The 18168-nt window shown below is 37.6% G+C and overlaps 1 protein-coding gene across 3 annotated transcripts in view; it reads left to right on the forward strand.

Annotated features, from left to right (window-relative positions):
* gw (trinucleotide repeat containing adaptor 6-like gawky) overlaps positions 1 to 18168 on the forward strand; it is a 101322-nt gene that overhangs the window by 44106 nt on the left and 39048 nt on the right. For 2 of the 3 annotated variants that reach the window (XM_065355272.1, XM_065355279.1), the window contains exon 2: positions 11719 to 11765. The exons of the other annotated variant lie outside the window; for it this stretch is intronic. The gene's annotated coding sequence lies outside the window, so the exon portion shown is untranslated. The remainder of the gene's footprint in view (positions 1 to 11718; positions 11766 to 18168) is intronic. 3 annotated transcript variants of the gene reach the window in all.

Here is an 18168-nt window from a genome sequence, read left to right on the forward strand (position 1 = left end):
GGTATATTTGAAATTTCCGTAGGACGCTCGGTTTCACAGCAGCAAGCGTTTGAAGTTTGAGTAAAAAAAGTTAAAATTAAAAATTGGAGTAAAAAAAGTTTGCAGTAAATTTTCATAAAATTCTCGTTACTCCAACTTTAAAGGCTCACACTTTTGAAACCGAGCGTCCTACGGAGATTTCAAATATACCAAAATGTAGAGAAATTAATTCTCTTTCTACTTAATGTCATCCGATTTTTCTAGGACGTACGGTCCGTCCGGGATATGCGGAAAACTAAAACACCAAAAATTCTCTCATGTTTACTTCAAAGAGCTTTTGTGAGCTTTTGGAAAAATTTTTTTTTTGGTTCAAACACATCAAAATGTTCGTGAAGGATAGGGCTTTCACCCCCTGTATTTGTTTTTTCAAAATTGTTAGCGGTATCGTTGTAGCGAGCATTTTAAAAACGGTGTAACATCGCGATTTTTCTGCTCGTTCAAGTAATTTGCACGCTACTGTATGTTAAAACGCAAAATCTGCGATTTCGGCTGACCTGTCAATCAAAATGGCCGCCATTTTGTAAGTAAGGCCAACTTTTTTTTTGGCAAGTTTGCTTTAAAATGTTCCTTAGGATGTCCATGTTAAGAAAAAAGTTGTCCCGGAGGATCGGCGGGGGGGGGTGGGGTGCAATTACTCCTATTGTCATATGCCGGACTATAATGAATGACTTTTTTGGCAGCAATTTTTAAAAAACCTCACTTCTGCTAAAATTATTGTCGAAGTTTCGTTTTCTGCCAAAAATTTGCAAAAAGGCCTCCCATTTTGTTTAAAATGCCATAAAGTCTCAATTTTTCCAAAAATTGCTGATAATTGTGATTTTTTAGCCCAAAATGTCGAAAAGTCTCGCTTTTTGTCAGAAATTGTGATTAGAGGGAAGAAAGAAAGACTTGTAGTTGTGGAGAGAGTAAAGAATCGCTTAAATGGCAACGACGAAGACGACGACGACCGTAACCACCACCACCACCACCTCTATTTGCTCCATTGCTACAGCAGCCATAACCAAGACGACGTCGACGGTCGACGTTCTTTACTTTCCGCGACGAAGTCGTCGACGACGATTAATATCTTTGACCCGATCACTGACGCATCTCTTGGTCGGTGCTGCGGTAACCGACCTCGCTGTAATGCATGTAGTTACGAGTACTTCTGCTGTACATTTTGCTATAGGTATTCGCGCGTTGCGCTCTGTTATTCGAGCACTCGTATCTTGAACATTGGGATGCTGGAGCTGGAGCATACTCTGCTAACCCTGCCTATGCACAGTTGGCCGATACCATCAACGATTCGTTCCATTTCACCGATCGCTTCGAGACGGTTTTTCGTATACCTCGATCGGTGCTCGAGTTTGCCTTTCGTTGCAAAAAGCCAGCCCGTATAAGAGATAGGAAAAAAAACGACGTCTGTTTTTCCGCGACGATGGAAGAGTTCATTTCACTTACTACCGTACACCGCGATCTGATTTTCCTCCGTTTTATGCTTATGGCTGGCGATGGGCTCATCATTCGTCATTCGATACGATATCGTTATCGCGACGCACCGTCAGTTCCGTTGGTTCATTAGTCCGTTGATCGCGAACTCTTTCCGTTCCTCTTTTCCTCCTTCTCCTCCTTCCGACAGCCAACTCATACCTGATGCAATTTCACCTTTGTTTTTGTTGTTTTTTTCCTCACCAGTCACCGTCCATCGTGTGTTGTTCAACAGTCCGGAAATAATCAAAGTTGGTTGTACAATAAGTCGGCGAAAAATGCTCGAAACGATCTTCGTCGGTAGTTGTCTCAGTATCTTTGGGTTTTGTTGACACTATGTACGATTTTAGTTCGCTCTTTCGATACGAATAGGTACTGCTGACTGTGTGAATCGATACGGTAGACGATTTCCAATCAATTTTTCAAAATGTCTCCGCCCATCGTGCTGCAGCTCTTTGAGACGTGACATAGTTTTTATTTTTCGAATCTAGACTCGACGACGGAATATCGAACTAGTGAATAAATTAGATAAAATTACCAACTAATGGATATTTCGGAAATGCCATGGTAGCGATGAAAAAAATTACAATGGAAGGGAGTTGTTTGAGTCATTTATTGAAGGAATTTATTTAGGTTGATAATTTTTACTTCAAAATTTGAAGAATTCAACTACAAGTGACCATGACCTTTCAAAGAGGTTGATTTAGTTCGACCTCAGATCTCAAAATGGTCCGAGTCCAGTTTTGAATTTAGGTAGGTACACTGATTCTGCTCGAAAATTTTTTTGTAGATTCCTTCCGGCCCTGTAAGTAGGAGCCACCATTTAAAATTCTGAAAAAAATGTCCACAGATGTACCTCTGGGTGATTTTTTGAGATGGGATTTTTTCAATGGAGAGGGAGCACCCCACAGTGGGCTGTGAGCACTCTCAAAACGCCTGTAATTCAAAAACATACGATGAACCCTAAAAAATTGGTGCAATGGTACCCTCCCTTATGTTTTTGAGGTCGCAGAATACGAATTTGACAATATTTTTTTGTAGGGGTGAGGGGTGGGGGGGGTGAACAATTCAAAATTTGACAGTAATGATGTGTGATATGTCGAAATGTATGTTTTTGAGGGCTTAGATCACGAATCTGACGATATTTTTTTCGTAGGGGTGACTGGTGAGGGATGAAGAGGGTGAAAACGGTGAAAAATTCAAAATTTGACTATAATGATGTGTGATATGTCAAAATGTACGTTTTCGAGAGCGTAGGAGGGATGAAGGGTGGGGGATGAAGAATTTTATGTTGGGGAGCCGTCAAAGTCCCGGTAAGAAAAAATTTGTAACATTTTAACAAAATTCACTTTACTTTGATTTTTCACTACAATTGACTTCAGGAGGTCATTGGGTCTATCCCTTTTGGTCAAAAATGGCAATTGACATCTTGAAATACACTATCTCAAGTATTGCCTGCCACTAGAATTTCCCGTGCATCCACTTGCAAAAATTTGTTCTATTCCAATTTATGCAGCCGAGTAGGCAAAAAACGGAGTTTTAAGATAAATTTTATCTCTATACTTAATCACTTTATTAAACTGAAATCCAGTAAATTGATGAAAACTTGGTACATTTCGACGTATCACGCATCATTACAGTCAAATTTTGAATTTTTCACCGCTTTCATCCCCTTTATCCCTCACCATTCACCCCTACGAAAAAAATATTGTCAGATTCGTGATCTACACCCTCAAAAATATACATTTCGACATATCACACGTCATTATTGTCAACTTTTGAATTTTTCACCCCCTTGCCCCCTCACCCCTACAAAAAAAAGTTGTCAAATTCGTATTCTGTGACCCCAAAAACATAAGGGTGGATATCATTGCACCATTGTTTTAGAGTTCATTGTAAGTTGAGTTTTTGAATTATAGGCGTTTTGAGGGTGCTCACATCCCATTGTGCACCGCACCACTCCCCCCAAATTTGGGCAAAACTTTCAAAAAAATATCTGGGGCATGTGATATATCGAATTGTATGTTTTCGATACTGCTGAACACGAATATGACGTCAGATTTTTGATTGGACCCCATCCACGGCCCCCAGCACCTCCCCAAATGGGGTAAAAGTTCAAAAAAGTGTTTTGTTCGTGCGATACATGAAATAATATGTTTTTGGTGACGCTGAACACGATTGTGACGTCAGATTTTTGATTGGACCTCATGCATGGCCCCCAACACAAATGAAACAAATTTTTTGACCTTTACCCATTTGTGGAGGTTCTGGGGGCCATGGGTAAGGTGGGACAATTTGAAAAACTAAGGCTATATTCGTGTTCAGCGATATCGAAAACATACTATTTCATGTGTCGCACGAACAACAAAACACTTTTTTGAACTTTTACGCCATTTGGGAAGGTGCCGGGGGCCGCAGATGGGGTCCAATCAAAAATCTGTTGTCATATTCGTGTTCAGCGGTACCGAAAACATACAATTCGATATATCACATGCCCCAAAATTTTTTTGAAAGTTTTGCCCAAATTTTGGGGAGGGGATGCTCCCCTCCCATCGATAGATCACATTTCGAAAATTGAATTATTTCGAAAAGGCATCAAGACGTACATCTATGGACATTTTTTTCAGAATTTTGAATGGTAGCTCCCACTTACAGCGCCATTTTGAAATTTAAACTTTCAATTTGAAAGTTCAACTTTTAACTTTTGAAAATTTAAAAATGCCTAATAAGTTGAAAATTCGAAGCTCTTTTGAACTGTGAAATCAGTTTTGATCAACATATCATATCTTTGGAGGTATGCGTTGCTGAAGTTGAGTATAGGTAAGTACTTCAAGACAAACGTGAAAATAATTGAAGCCCCCCACTCATCCCCGGGGAGGTGGCTTGATTGCAGGTTTCTTACTTGTTGGATGGTTGGACATTGTAAAATAAAAATTTGAGTAAATTCGAAGGACATGACTCAAAAATGTTGGTTGAGTCGAGGTGGAATGATCCACGATGGTTTAAGTAGAAAAATGGCTAGAAAACGTTGTGTGAATATTCTTACAATATCCTGCGTATGTTTTGTATCCCTGTATCTGCGATAGATGCGTGCAGCAATGCAGCATACATTCGTATTGCTGCTCTATGCATACATGATGTACCAACTAAGTATATGCTGTTCGCTGCGATCGTGATCATATAGCATTGTAAAGATGAACTGAAAATATCTAGGTACGCAAGCATATGCCAAAGCTGGGTAAAAAAGAAGAGATCGAGAGAGAAAGAAATGCCGATAGAGAAAGATGGGGAAAAAACGAAAGTATCATTTTATATATGGAAGTTGTTGGTTAAGGCTGCCTATGGCGTTGTCGTTCCAACACTCGAGTCAGCTACGTTGTTGTTATTCTGTTCTGCTCTCTTGAAAGCTGTACACTGTACAGCGTAGATACAGATATACGTTGTACTTCTGAGTATATTCTACATTGTACCTCTCTAAAGCAGCAACTTTCGTTTAGCGAAGAGAAATTTTATTGGCAACACTGCGTCGGGTAAATCGGCGCTCGACGGCGTCGCGTCGGTTTTTTTTTTTTAAAGAGAGAATGAAAGGGTAATGGCGCGGTACACGGCGACGCTGCTGCGAGAACGTCGACGACGACCGACGACGGTGTTGTTGTTATTGCTGCTCCTCTTCCTCTGCTGCTGCCCGATGATGGTGATGATGGCGGCGGTTGACGGTACTGGTGCTGAAACGTTGTCTTCGTCGCCATCGCGGTAGATTCGCACTTGGCAGTTCGCAGTTCGAGGTGTGCTGTGTGCTGTGTTGATGAGGCCGCGTACTGGGAGAGTGGTTTTCCTACAGCGACCTGTCGACCACCGGCGCGGCGCTGCATGTCCAAAGATCGAGAACCAAGAGATCAGTTGCCGGTGAAGTTTTCCCAGGCTGGAGGTTCCCTCGCCGTGACCGTAGTACCGAACTCTTTGACTGTCTGTAGCAGTCGAAATGAATTGCGATTCGTCGTTATCTGGATTGTCTTCGAGGTGTATTGGTGGCTGAGGCGAGAGGCCCTTGGGATGTCGATTTGCTGGTGCTGGAATAAGTCGTGACTTGTGTTTTGCCGAATTTTCGATTTGGCTGTGGAGATGTTTACTTTACAAGAAGTTCTGGCGCAGTTGGATTGCAAATTGATACGATGGTCGTGATTTTCATCACTGTTTATACTCGTAGAGGAGGGTTTGCTGGTGATGGAGGAAACTAAGTCTAAAAAAGTGCAATGGTTGTTCATTGATTCTCACCTTCTTTATTGGGTAATAATCCCAAACTATTCGATGCAAATGGCTGCGATGTTGGTTTTGATTTCAGTTTCAAAGCAATTTTTTTGATTCATGTGACATTTGCACCGAGATTTGTGCCAGAATTATGCTGAGAGATGAGCTTTTTCTCTTGACTGATTCGTTTTTGAGCCGATTCTACGTACCAAGATTATCAGAGGAAATCCTGGGGCCAAGTTCCTCGAGCTTGAAACTGATTTTTCGTGATCTTCCTCGAAGATGTCCTAACCAAAACGGTGGTCTGGACGAAAACTTGGGGGAAAAATTCAGTTGACTTTCTGACATTATGCCAGATTTTTAAAAACTTGAAAAAAAATTGATCCACTTTTAGAGATACTGACTTTTGAAAACTTGTTAGAAAAATTTTATTGACTTTCTGGCATGCTAGACTTTTAAAAACTTGAAAGGAAAATGAAACCCGATCAATGGGTGTGAGATTGACTTTTGAAAATTTGAAAAAAAAAACTGTTGCCTTTCTCATATTGTCAGACTTTCAAAATTTGGAAACAAATCTGTTGATTTCCTGGCATTAAGTATGTCGGACTAGGAGAAACAAATCAAAAAATTACCAAGATCCGAATTTTGTTCAACTCACAATATTTAAATAAAACAGCACTTGGATTCGCAATTTTGGCTAAAAACATTTGCTTTTGCATCTCTTTTGTGAAACATGACTCAATTTGAGATTTTGGCAAAAAGAAGAACTTCGCAATTTTCATACTTTTTATTTACAATTTTGACTGAAAAAAAAAAGAAAACAAGACTCGTTTGCAGTTTTGGTTGAAAACAGGATTTTCGATTGCAAAGACAAAAACAGGGATTTTTTTGAATTTGGAGAACTTTTTTGCAATTTTTACCAGAAAAAATAACAAGACTAATTCTGGCGTTTTGGTTGAGAATAGGATTTTTGATTGCAACTTTGACAAAAACAGGACTTTTTTTGAAATTTGAAGAACTGTTTTAGCAATTTTGACAAAAAAATAGATAAGACTAATTCTGCAGTTTTGGTTGAAAACAGGATTTTTTATTGCATAACTTGATAAAAACAGGACTTTTTTTCAAAACTTAGTCAAAAACAAGGATTTTTTGCCAATTTTGTTGAAAAAAATGAGCCAGACTCATTTGCAGTTTCGGTGGAAACAGGATTTACGCTTACAACTGTGACAAAAACAGAATTTTTTAAATAGAAATTTGGTAAGAAGAACTAGAATGTTTTCGCAATTTTGATAGAATAAATAAAAACAAGACCTTTTGCAGTTTTGGTGGAAACAGCGTTTTTTATTGCAATGTTGACAACAAAAAATTGGATTTCTATTTTGACAAAAAACATGGATTTCATTACAAATTTGAATATTTTTTTTTCTCTTATCCAGTTGGCAATACTAAGTATCTAAATTCCCTTCTTGTCCCAATACTCGAGGAACTTCATCCCCTCGTTATCAATTGTCCAGTCCAGTTTGTCTGCGTCGAAGTCACCATATAATCGACATCTGAAAAGGTGTCCTGGCATCTTGTACCTCGCCACATTTGCACAGATCGTCATCAGCCAAGTGCCATCTGTGTAGGTTGGATTTCGAGCGTGTTGTTCCGCTTCTAATTCTATTCAGCATTTTCCATGGAGGCTGTACTTCAGTTGGTTGCCTTGGGGCAATGATTCACTCATAGGATTGCTACTTGATGCTGTGTTCCAGATTTGACAGCGTTCAACTTTGGCAGGAGCACTCAATTCATTCACTGTTCTCAGGAAACTGTGTATAGATTTTAGTCTGCTCTCTGGTAATTCGTTGTAGCCATACATGGGGTGTAGGGGGTTGTGGGTTGCTTTAGTTTTTTCTGCTCTGGCAGCCACCTCCCTACACACTTCTGGTGGTGCAATCCCTGCGAGACAATGCAGAGCTGTGAGTGGAGTTGGTCTGAGGCATCCTGTCACCAATCAGCAGGCTTCATTCAGGGGCACATCTACTTTTTTAGCATGTGCTGATCATCCCCATGCCGGGCAAGCATATTTTGCAAATGAGTAACATAGCGCTAGTGCTGATGTGCGCAGGACCTGTGGTTTAGCTCCCCATCTGCTACCTACCAGCTTTCAGATCAGATTTGTTCTAGCAGGCACTTTCATTTTGGTTTTTTCATAGTGTTGCCAGTAGGTGAGTGATCTATCCAGTGTCACTCCTAGATACGAGGGGTGTTCAACAAAGACTCGGACGGTATCTTTTTCGCGGTTGGTAACACTGGAAACGCCCCAAACGTGGTACCGCTGGAAAGTACATTAAATTCTGGTTCCAATGGTATATTCATCTTCGTAGTAGGATGTCTTGTTCGTGTTTGACAGTCGTTTGAATATGCTCTGAAAAATTTCGCCTGTACACTTGTGATGGGGGAAAATTTGAGAGCTCAGCAGTATACGCTACCCAATTTTGTTTTAAACTCAAAAAACCGCAGACAAAAAGGTTTTCTATGATTCATTAGGCTTATGGTGAATCAGCTGTGTCTGGTTCATCTTGCTACGCGTTGTATTATGCAGTTAAAGGGCGTGCGGCGGTGCAGAGGGGATTAAGCGCTCCAGCTGAGAAGTTTTGGAGGTTTACTGGTGCTGCTATCGTTCTGGAAGCGCGAGAATCACCGTCAGACAGCTGACAGCTATACTACAACTATCTATCAGCATCACTCGTAACTTATTGTGCAATGTTTCGCGTTCGTGAGAGGCCCAGGTGCATGAAGGTTGATGGAAACTTCACCAGGACAACGCTAGGCCTCATGTCCCGAGATCGGTGACGGACTTCCTTGGGAAATGGAACGTCGAGGTGGTGCCCTACACACCCTAAAGTCTGGACCTGGCTTTCTGTGACTTTTTTCCGTATGCTACGTTGAAAAATCAGATCAAAGGTCAAAGATTTGACTCTACAAACGTAGATCTAGCAAGTGTACAGGCGAAATTTTTCATTCGATTTTCAAATAACTTTTACACACGAACAACACATCCTACCACAAAGGTGAATATACCATTGGAATCGGAATGAAATGTACTTTCTAACGGTACCCTGTTTGGAGCGTTTCCAGTGTTGCCAACTGTGAAAAAAACGCCGTCCGAGTCTTTATTGAACACCCCTCGTATTTGAGGTGGTCATTGTGATTCAGTGCAGTGTTTCCCCATTAGATGTTGAGCTATCTCTTGGCCTCATGAGGTTTTGCAGGTGGAACGAACAGGTTTCTGTCTTGGATGGATTTGGCCTGAGGTGGTTGGCTTTATAGTATTCGTCGAGTTCTTCTATTGCCTGATTCAGTGTGTCTTCCACCTCTACAAATGTGTCACACTGTGCTGTGAGTGCTAAGTCGTCTGCATAAAGGAAGCAACATGTAGGTCCTTCAATTGGTTGGTCATTGGTGAAGATATTAAAAAGGATGGGTCACAGGACACTTCCGTGTAGCAAGCCATTCTTTTGCATTCTCCAAGTGCTGTTCTTTCCATCTAAAGTCACATAAAAGCTCCAGTCTTTAAGCAGTGTCGTGATGATTTCTGTAAATTTGTAGTCCCTGGTCAGTTCATAAATCTTGTACCGAAGTAACTGATGACACACTGTCAAACTCTGCAGTGAGGTCCACAAACACCTCACCAGTGACCTTGCGCTGTTCAAAACCATCCTCAATGTGCTGTGTTAAACTCAGGACCTGACCAGTACAAGATTTCCCAGGTCTGAAACCTGTCTGCTGACTGATTAGGTTCTTGTCAATATGCTCAGCTACTCGATTTAGGACCACTTACTCAAATATCTTATACAGGTGACATAGTAATGATATAGGGCGGTAACTTTTAGGGTCATTTGGGTCTTTGCCTGGCTTCTGGATAGCAATGACATGGGCCTGCCTCCATGATCAAGGTATTTTTGATGTTTCTACACAGGTGTTGTACAATTCCTGGATCCATGTAACAGTTTTTGGCCCATAATGCTTTATCTGCTCCACATACATTTTATCAACACCTGCTGCTTTTCGATTTTTGGCTGAGCATATAGCTGCTGTGACCTCGGAGTATGTGAATGGTGACGAAAAGTTATTCACTTCCTCTACTTGATTACGAATAATTTTCTTGCTTTTAACTCTACCATTTGTCTTTCCATTTATGAGCAACTTTTTTAAAATAATGTCTACCTACTCAATAAGTAAAAAAACCCGCAATCAGTTTGGTCCCAGATCCCTCGTGTGGGTGGGTGGAGAGATCCAATTATTTTCACATTGTCTCAAGGTACTCAACTTCAGTAGCGCATACCTCCAAAGCTATGGTACTTTGATCAAAACTGATTTCACAGTTTGAAAAGCCAACGCATTTTAAACTTGTTAAGTATTTAGAACTTTTCAAAAGTCGAATGTTGAACTTTCAAATTGAAAGTTCAAATTTCAAAATGGCACTGTAAGTGGGAGCTACCATTTAAAATTCTGAAAAAATTTCCATAGATGTATCTTTTGATGCTTTTTGAAATATTCAATGTTCGAGATCGAGATGGGATCTTTTTATGGAGGGGAGCACTCCCTCCCCCAAATTTGGGCAAAACTTTCAAAAAAGTATCTGGGGCACGTGGTATATCGAATTGTATGTTTTTTGGTGACGCTGAACACGAATATGACGTCAGATGTTTGATTGGACCCCCTCCACGGCCCCCAGCACCTCTCCAAATGAGGTTGATGTTCAAAAAAGTGTTTTTGTTTGTGCGACATATGGAATAGTATGTTTTTGGTGACGCTGAACACGAATATGACATCAGATTTTTTATTGGTCCTCATCCACGTCCTCCAGCACCTCCCCACACCTCCTCAAATCGCAATCTTGAAAAGAACAGGACTTCATTCCGATTTTGACTAAGGGCATGACTTTTTATTGCACAAATTTAGGTAAAGCGGTGGGCTAAATTCAAACTTGAACGATGAATAATTAAAGAAGGCAGGAACGAAGAGGAAATTAAAATTTAATATTTCTATTTCTACAGAAATTCTTCATCTTTCTCTCTCGTTAAAGTGATAATCCATTTTCAAGGTAAGTAGTAAGTACTACATACATTCCCGAGAGTAAACTACAAATAGGAGGGAAATATCGGTTCAAATTTTAATCACCATTTCACCGAAAAATGAATTCAATTTTTGCTTAGATTCTGATTTTTATTTTAATCAAATTCGCTGCCGGAGCGAATCCGATATTTTTGATAGCCCGGTGAACCCACAACCATCTTAATGACCCTTAACCAACCAAGTATGCTGGCGTTATCGCTTATCAGCGCATTTTTAGCTATTAAAATATCAAAACATCGTTTAACCAACGGATTATCAATGGTGTGAGCGGTTTATATGATCTCGTTTATCGAATACTCGTAAATATACGTACATCTTTACCTGTATATTAGTGTTTTTGTAGCATTGATAGTAGAGTATATTATACCGCGCTCATCTTCGTTGAAAAAGGAAGTTATGAACTCGAGATGTGTGTATAGGGCAAGTTACTTTGTGGGTAGCCTAATCACGTTCAGATAGAAATCTGTTTAAAAAATGATATTAGCTAAACGAACCACTGAACCAGTATTTGTGCGATGGAATGTAATACCATAATGTCTTGTGTATTGTATCGCGTAATTTTTTTTTTTTTTGTTTCGCATTTTGCACGTTCCATTAAATTTTAACAAGTAATGCTTAGGTATTTATTTGACAATTTATGTCACATGCAGAACTACACCTCGATATGTAGGGACACACATTGGCGAGCATGTGCGGTGCACTGTTCACTGTTCAGTGACACGAATTAGAATCTGATTTCGATCATAATGTGTTTTAGTACATATTTTGTAAAAAAATTGTTTTTTTAGCGAAGAAGAGTCCAATATTAATTCGATCGTTTTGTTTGATTTCTTGTTGCAGGTAATTTAAGAAAATCAAGTGGATGACGATTTTTATGATCTCATAGTGTAAGTGTATTATTATTGCTCGTATGATAATCTACATAGGTGGAGGTACATATTACCATTTTTTAGTTGACACGTGTTCTGTGTACTTGGATTGTTCTGACCTCCTGAATCAACCGGGTAGTGATTTTGAGTCGTTTTTTGCAAGAATTGCAAGAAAGAGTCGTACAAAAATTTGAAAAAAATTATATTCCAAAATTGCAAAAAAAGTAGTTTTTTTGTCAAAATTGAAAGAAAAATAATTCTTTGTAGTGAGAGAAAATTACGGAGCCTCACGTTGGGCGCCAACAAAAGAAAAAATCAAAAAGTCTCAAAAATGAAAAGTTATTGCCATTTTTTAGTTGGCACGTGTTCTGTGTACTTGGATTGTTTTGACCTCCTGAATCAACCGAGTAGTGATTTTGAGTCGTTTTTTGCAAGAATTGCAAGAAAGACTCGTACAAAAATTTAAAAAAAATTATATTCCAAAATTGCAAGAAAAATAATTCTTGGTAGTGTGAGAAAATTACCGAGCCCCACGTTGGGCGCCAACAAAGGAAAAAATCAAAAAGTCTCAAAAATGAAAAGTTATTGCCATTTTTTAGTTGGCACGTGTTCTGTGTACTTGGATTGTTTTGACCTCCTGAATCAACCGGGTAGTGATTTTGAGTCGTTTTTTGCAAGAATTGCAAGAAAGACTCGTACAAAAATTTAAAAAAAATTATATTCCAAAATTGCAAAAAAAGTAGTTTTTTTGTCAAAATTGCAAGAAAAATAATTCTTTGTAGTGAGAGAAAATTACTGAGCCCCACGTTGGGCGCCAACAAAGGAAAAAATCAAAAAGTCTCAAAAATAAAGTTTTTTTTTACCGAAATTACCATCAAAATATCAATGAAGACTTGTCGTACCAAAATTGAAGGAGTCTTGTTTTTTTTTGGTCAGTTTGTCTATTTCTTTTACAATTTTGAATTTTTTTTTTTTGAGAATTCAAAAAATGTTAGACGTTAGACCTCTTCTCCTCTTCATTTGAACCATGTTGAAAAATTACCTGCTTAAAGTTCTGAATTTTTTAGATGTTTGAATCAAGTTTTAAAGAAATTTTCCTTTCCATTTTTCAGAATTTTATACCATCGATTTAAGGAACATAATGTATCATCGTCTAGGTTACGTGAGCAAACAAAAATTGCTCAAGTTATGCATATTATTGAATATGCCAGAAATGTTACGACAAGGTGTGTGTGCTTGGTGTAGGGAGCAGGTTATTGGTAAATTGCATAACAGAGAGCCCGAGTGAAGAGAGAAGACCCACAATCACGTGTATTTTAACCATTTTACGAGTAGGTAAATTGAAACCGGAGTGTAGGGAAAAAACGCTGCGAGAACGAGTGCTGACTTTGAGTAGCGAAATTTCGAATTCAAACTCTCATTGACGAAGGATAAAGTCTGAGCTTGCAGACTTCGAGTCAGTGTGCGAATTACATGTGATTTTTTTTCAAACGTTCGCCTCTACATGTAATTGTGTAGGTAGGAGCTTTTACGAACGAATAATATCGATATCGATACGTATACTTGCGAGATTATTTATCGAATATTATTTCATGTTTTGTTATTACGAAGTGTGTTTTTTTCGCTCTTCTCTCTTCTTATAGTATGTATGCTTTCTTCTTACGTCAGTCAGTAATTCGCGCCACGGCAGCCTTCATACTGTATACATATAAACAAACACAATCGGAATTGGATGTTTAGAGGGTATTATACGTAACTTAACGCATTGTTAGAGTATTTTTCGTTTTATTTTATGCGATAGAGATGATGACGAGGCAGTGACAGGAAGGGGGAGCTTGAAGATACATAAATGAGATGTATGGAAATTTTTTTCGATTCGTTTCGAGGAGGTATCTCCTTGCGTATATTCGGAGTTTGCACTCGAGTTAGTTTTCATTTCAACCTGTCACGTGTGTTTTTGAAAGGCAGGCGACGACGACGAATATCCAGTTGTTAGTGTGGGCAATTTGAACCACGAAAGTAGGTTTATTTGTCAGTAAGGCTTTTCGTGGGTAATTATTCGGTCGTGTTTGAGCATTTTTTTGGTCTGAAGGTGGAGTACTCGTGGTGCTGGTGATTTGCAAGTTCCATTTCTGCTGTTGCGAAATTCAGGATTTCACGAATCTCTTTGAAGTTTTCAAGGTTGGAATTATTTTCACGCTTATTTTATAGAGAAATGATTTAGGAAGTAAGGTGAAGTAATTGAATCTTTTTTGAGGGTTTTTTAGGATGCTGATTCCAATTCTAAAATCCGTTTGACCCCCTAGATCGAAATTGAATCCCTCGTACAGAGATTTGGTGCTTAAAATGTTGAAAAATGCAATAATAAATCATGATTTTGGGGTTTTACGGATTTCAGCATTTGAATCAGTGTCCTTGAAAACCTATATTTCAATACCTACATCGTAATTTTTGATGTTTTGAGTCTCATGCCCTTCTTTAGGAGGGTTGATTTTAATTTCGAGGTCAAACTGGTTTCAGAATCTGGATCGGTGCTCTCGACAGAGCCCCACTTTTGATTTTATCATTGAACCTACATATTTCATAATCAGAATCAGCGTCTTTGAAACCCTGCTTTTTTTGGTACCCATATCACTAAAAGACAAAAAATCCCAAAAAGTGTCGCTTTTTAATCGAAAAATTGAAAAAAGCCTTCCATTTTGAACAATGATTGCGATAAAGTGTCATTTTTTGCCAGTAAGTAATTTGCCAAGAAAGCCCAGCTTTTTGCAAAAATTATCAAAGTCTTGCTTTTTGCAATAAAATTGTAAAAATTGTGAAGAACTGGAATTTTTGGCAAAAAACAAGCCTTTTGTACAGTTTTTGAAAAAAAAAATAACTTTTCGGAATTATTTGCAAAAAAAATCGAGAAATGACAATTTTTTGCATAAAGCAAGAGATTTTGAAAATTTTTGCCAAAGGTAGAACTTTTTGGCAATTATTTGCAGAAGTGATATTTTTTCGCTAAAAATTGTTAAAAATTCTCTCTTTATGACAAAATTACCTGAAAATTGTTTTTTTTTTCAAAAATTTCCAAAAGTATTAATTATAGACAGTACAGGGAAGACAAATCACTCAAATGGGCGGTCTTTCAAACTCTTCACATTATGCGGCGTGGACGTTAGAGGGCGCTCGAGCATATACTTTTGCAGTTATGATATCAGTTGAGTGTGGTTAGCGTACTTATAACGAGGTTTTCGTATGAATTTGATGATAAATTTACAATTTTAATACATTAAAATGCTCAAAATCTTATCCTCTTTCAAATGGATTTTTACTGAAAGCGTTAGCGTTTACAGTTCAAAAGTTTTCAGTTATAAAAAGTAGCCACCCGCGATAAAAATCCCACTTTAAATTAAAATTACGCGAAATTTTTTAGTGGACACATAGGTATTTTATTCAACTAAAATGTTCGTAATTTTATCCTCTTTTAAATGATTTTTTGCCGAAGATTTCTCGTTCAAAAGTTACTAAAGCTCAAAATTGTAAAAAATAGCCTCTCACGGTGAAAACCATTTCCATTTGAATTTTGAATGGCTAAAAAATAAAAATACGTTGAATTCACTAGAACAAAAACAAAAATTTAATTCAACCAATGAAAAAATATCAGTCAAATCCAGGGCCAGGTTTAACATTTTCGCGTCCCTGGAAATTTGCCCCCCCCCATTTTTTTGATTTTTTCCATCCTCAATTCTCCGGTACTTGAATTTTCATTTTAAAAATGAGCTGGCCATAAAAACGTAATTTTTTAATGAAAAAAAAAGTATCAATTAATAAAATAAGTTGAAAAATACATCACAATTTATCAATTTATAAAGTAACGGAGTAAGTATTGAATTGAAGTGTTGGGCGATTGATTTTGGATTTTCAATCAAATTTGGTTAAAAATAATCAAAAAAAAATAATTTTTCAATCAAGTATTTCAGAATTGGTCAAATAATTAATTATTTCACAAAAAAATCGATGGTATATTTTTTCGAAAATATAGTCCGGCATATGACAATAGGAGTAATTGCACCCCCCCCCCGCCGATCCACCAGGACAACTTTTTTCTTAAAGGGGACATCCTAAGGAACATTTTAAAGCAAACTTGCCAAAAAAAAAGTTGGCTTTACTTACAAAATGGCGGCCATTTTGATTGACTGGTCAGCTGAAATCGTAGATTTTGCGTTTTAACATAGGACTTGCACGAACTTTTTCAAACTTTACAAAAATAGATCGAAAGATCATTCAAAAATTCATCACTTGTCAAAATTTCAAGTGCTAAAGTGCGTTTTTCGATTTTTGGTGAATTTTTGAAAATTGAATTTAGGCCAAAAATGAGGGAAAAAATCAAAATTTTACCAAATTGACCAAGAAAGCTGAAATTTGGGATATACCCTATTTTTGAAATGCCAAATCGATTGGAAACGGCTTCTACCTGTTTTGAGCAGTTCTGGAGCCTCCAGCAGATTTTTGAAACTCGAAATTCCCACAAAATTCCATCAAATTGGAGTTGTAAAGCTAAAATTTATTCTAAAAACTAATTTCAATACGCTACGAAGTACTGCAGGTGAATTTCAACTTTCAAAAATCTACTGGAGGCTCCAGTAATTTTCAAAAAAGTCGTTGGATGCTCTAAAATGACTCGAAATCCACCAGAAGTCGTTTTCAGAGGGTGCTAAAATTGGAGTGTAGAGTAAATTTCAGCTTTCCATCCCCATTTGATGAAATTTTGTGAAAATTTAAAGTTTCAAAAATCTGCTGGAGGCTTTAGGAATTTTTAAAAAATCGCTGGAGGATCCAAAACGACTCGAAATTCCCCTGCAGTTGACTTCGTAGCGTATTGAAATTAGTTTGCAGAGTAAATTTCAGTTTTCCAACTCCATTTTGATGAAATTTTGTGGGAATTTCGAGTTTCAAAAATCTGCTGGAGGCTCCAGAACTGCTCAAAACAGGTAGAAGCCGTTTCCAATCGATTTGGCATTTCAAAAATAGGGTATATCCCAAATTTCAGCTTTCTTGGTCAATTTGGTAAAATTTTGATTTTTTCCCTCATTTTTGGCCTAAATTCAATTTTCAAAAATTCACCAAAAATCGAAAAACGCACTTTAGCACTTGAAATTTTGACAAGTGATGAATTTTTGCATGATCTTTCGATCTACCTTTGTAAAGTTTGAAAAAGTTCGTGCAAGTCCTATGTTAAAACGCAAAATCTACGATTTCGGCTGACCTGTCAATCAAAATGGCCGCCATTTTGTAAGTAAGGCCAACTTTTTTTTGGCAAGTTTGCTTTAAAATGTTCCTTAGGATGTCCCCTTTATGAAAAAAGTTTTGCCAGAGGATCGGCGGGGGGGGGTGCAATTACTCCTACTGTCATATGCCGGACTAATACCTTGAAAATTTTAAATGGATGGAAAATAGTGAAAATTGGTATTAAAAAAATTGAAGTCGAACGAACGCGATCGAATTTGAACAATAGGTAAGTATCTATATTCAACGGTCGATAGACGTATTTGGTCAACGTCGAATATTTGTCTCAATTTTTTTCAATTTTTTTTCAATTTTTCCAAAATATAACTCAATTTTTTTTGGAAAAATTTGCTAAAATTTGCCGCCCTAGGTACATGCCTATGACCCTATGTTGCCTTCCTATAAATACGGCCCTGAATTTTATAAGTCTATATTAGTACATGAGTGATTTAATGGGTATTTTTTCTTAGGTTGAATTTTTGTTTTTGTTTTAGTGAATTCGACGTATTTTTAGTAATTTTCGTTTCATTTTATATTGGATGAAAAAAAATGAATGAAAGAATGAGAAATTATACCATACTGTACACAAAACAAAACTGCTTATTCGTTTTCAATTTCAATTCAACAGGGAATAAAATTTTTGAATAAATGCAGTGGATGCAGCTTTAAATTCTCCAAATCAAAGATATCAGTCAAATTTAATATTCCCGTAATTTTGCTTGAAAAATTGAAAATAGTATAAGAAAATACACGCGACATATTTCAAGCCATTCAAGCTACATAAGAACATGCAAAAGTATATGCGCGAGCGCCCTCTAACGTCCACGACGCGTCAACTTACAATGTTCTAACACAGAGTAATTTGTCTTTCCTGTACTGTCTATAGTATTAATTTTTTGCCAGAAGTTGCCAAAAAGTAGGTATCACTTTTTGCCAACAGGTGATTCGCAAAAAATCCAGCTTTTTGCAAAAATTATCAAGTCTTGATTTTGCAATAAAATTGTAAAAATGGTGAAAAACTGGAATTTTTGGCAAAAAACAAGATTTTTGTACAGTTTTTGAAAAAAATAAGACTTTTCGGAATTATTTGCAAAAAATGTCGAGAAATGACAATTTTTTGCAAAAAGCAAGAGATTTTGACCACTTTTGC

Source organism: Planococcus citri, chromosome 1, assembly GCF_950023065.1.
Source record: "Planococcus citri chromosome 1, ihPlaCitr1.1, whole genome shotgun sequence".
Classification (NCBI taxonomy): domain Eukaryota; kingdom Metazoa; phylum Arthropoda; class Insecta; order Hemiptera; family Pseudococcidae; genus Planococcus; species Planococcus citri.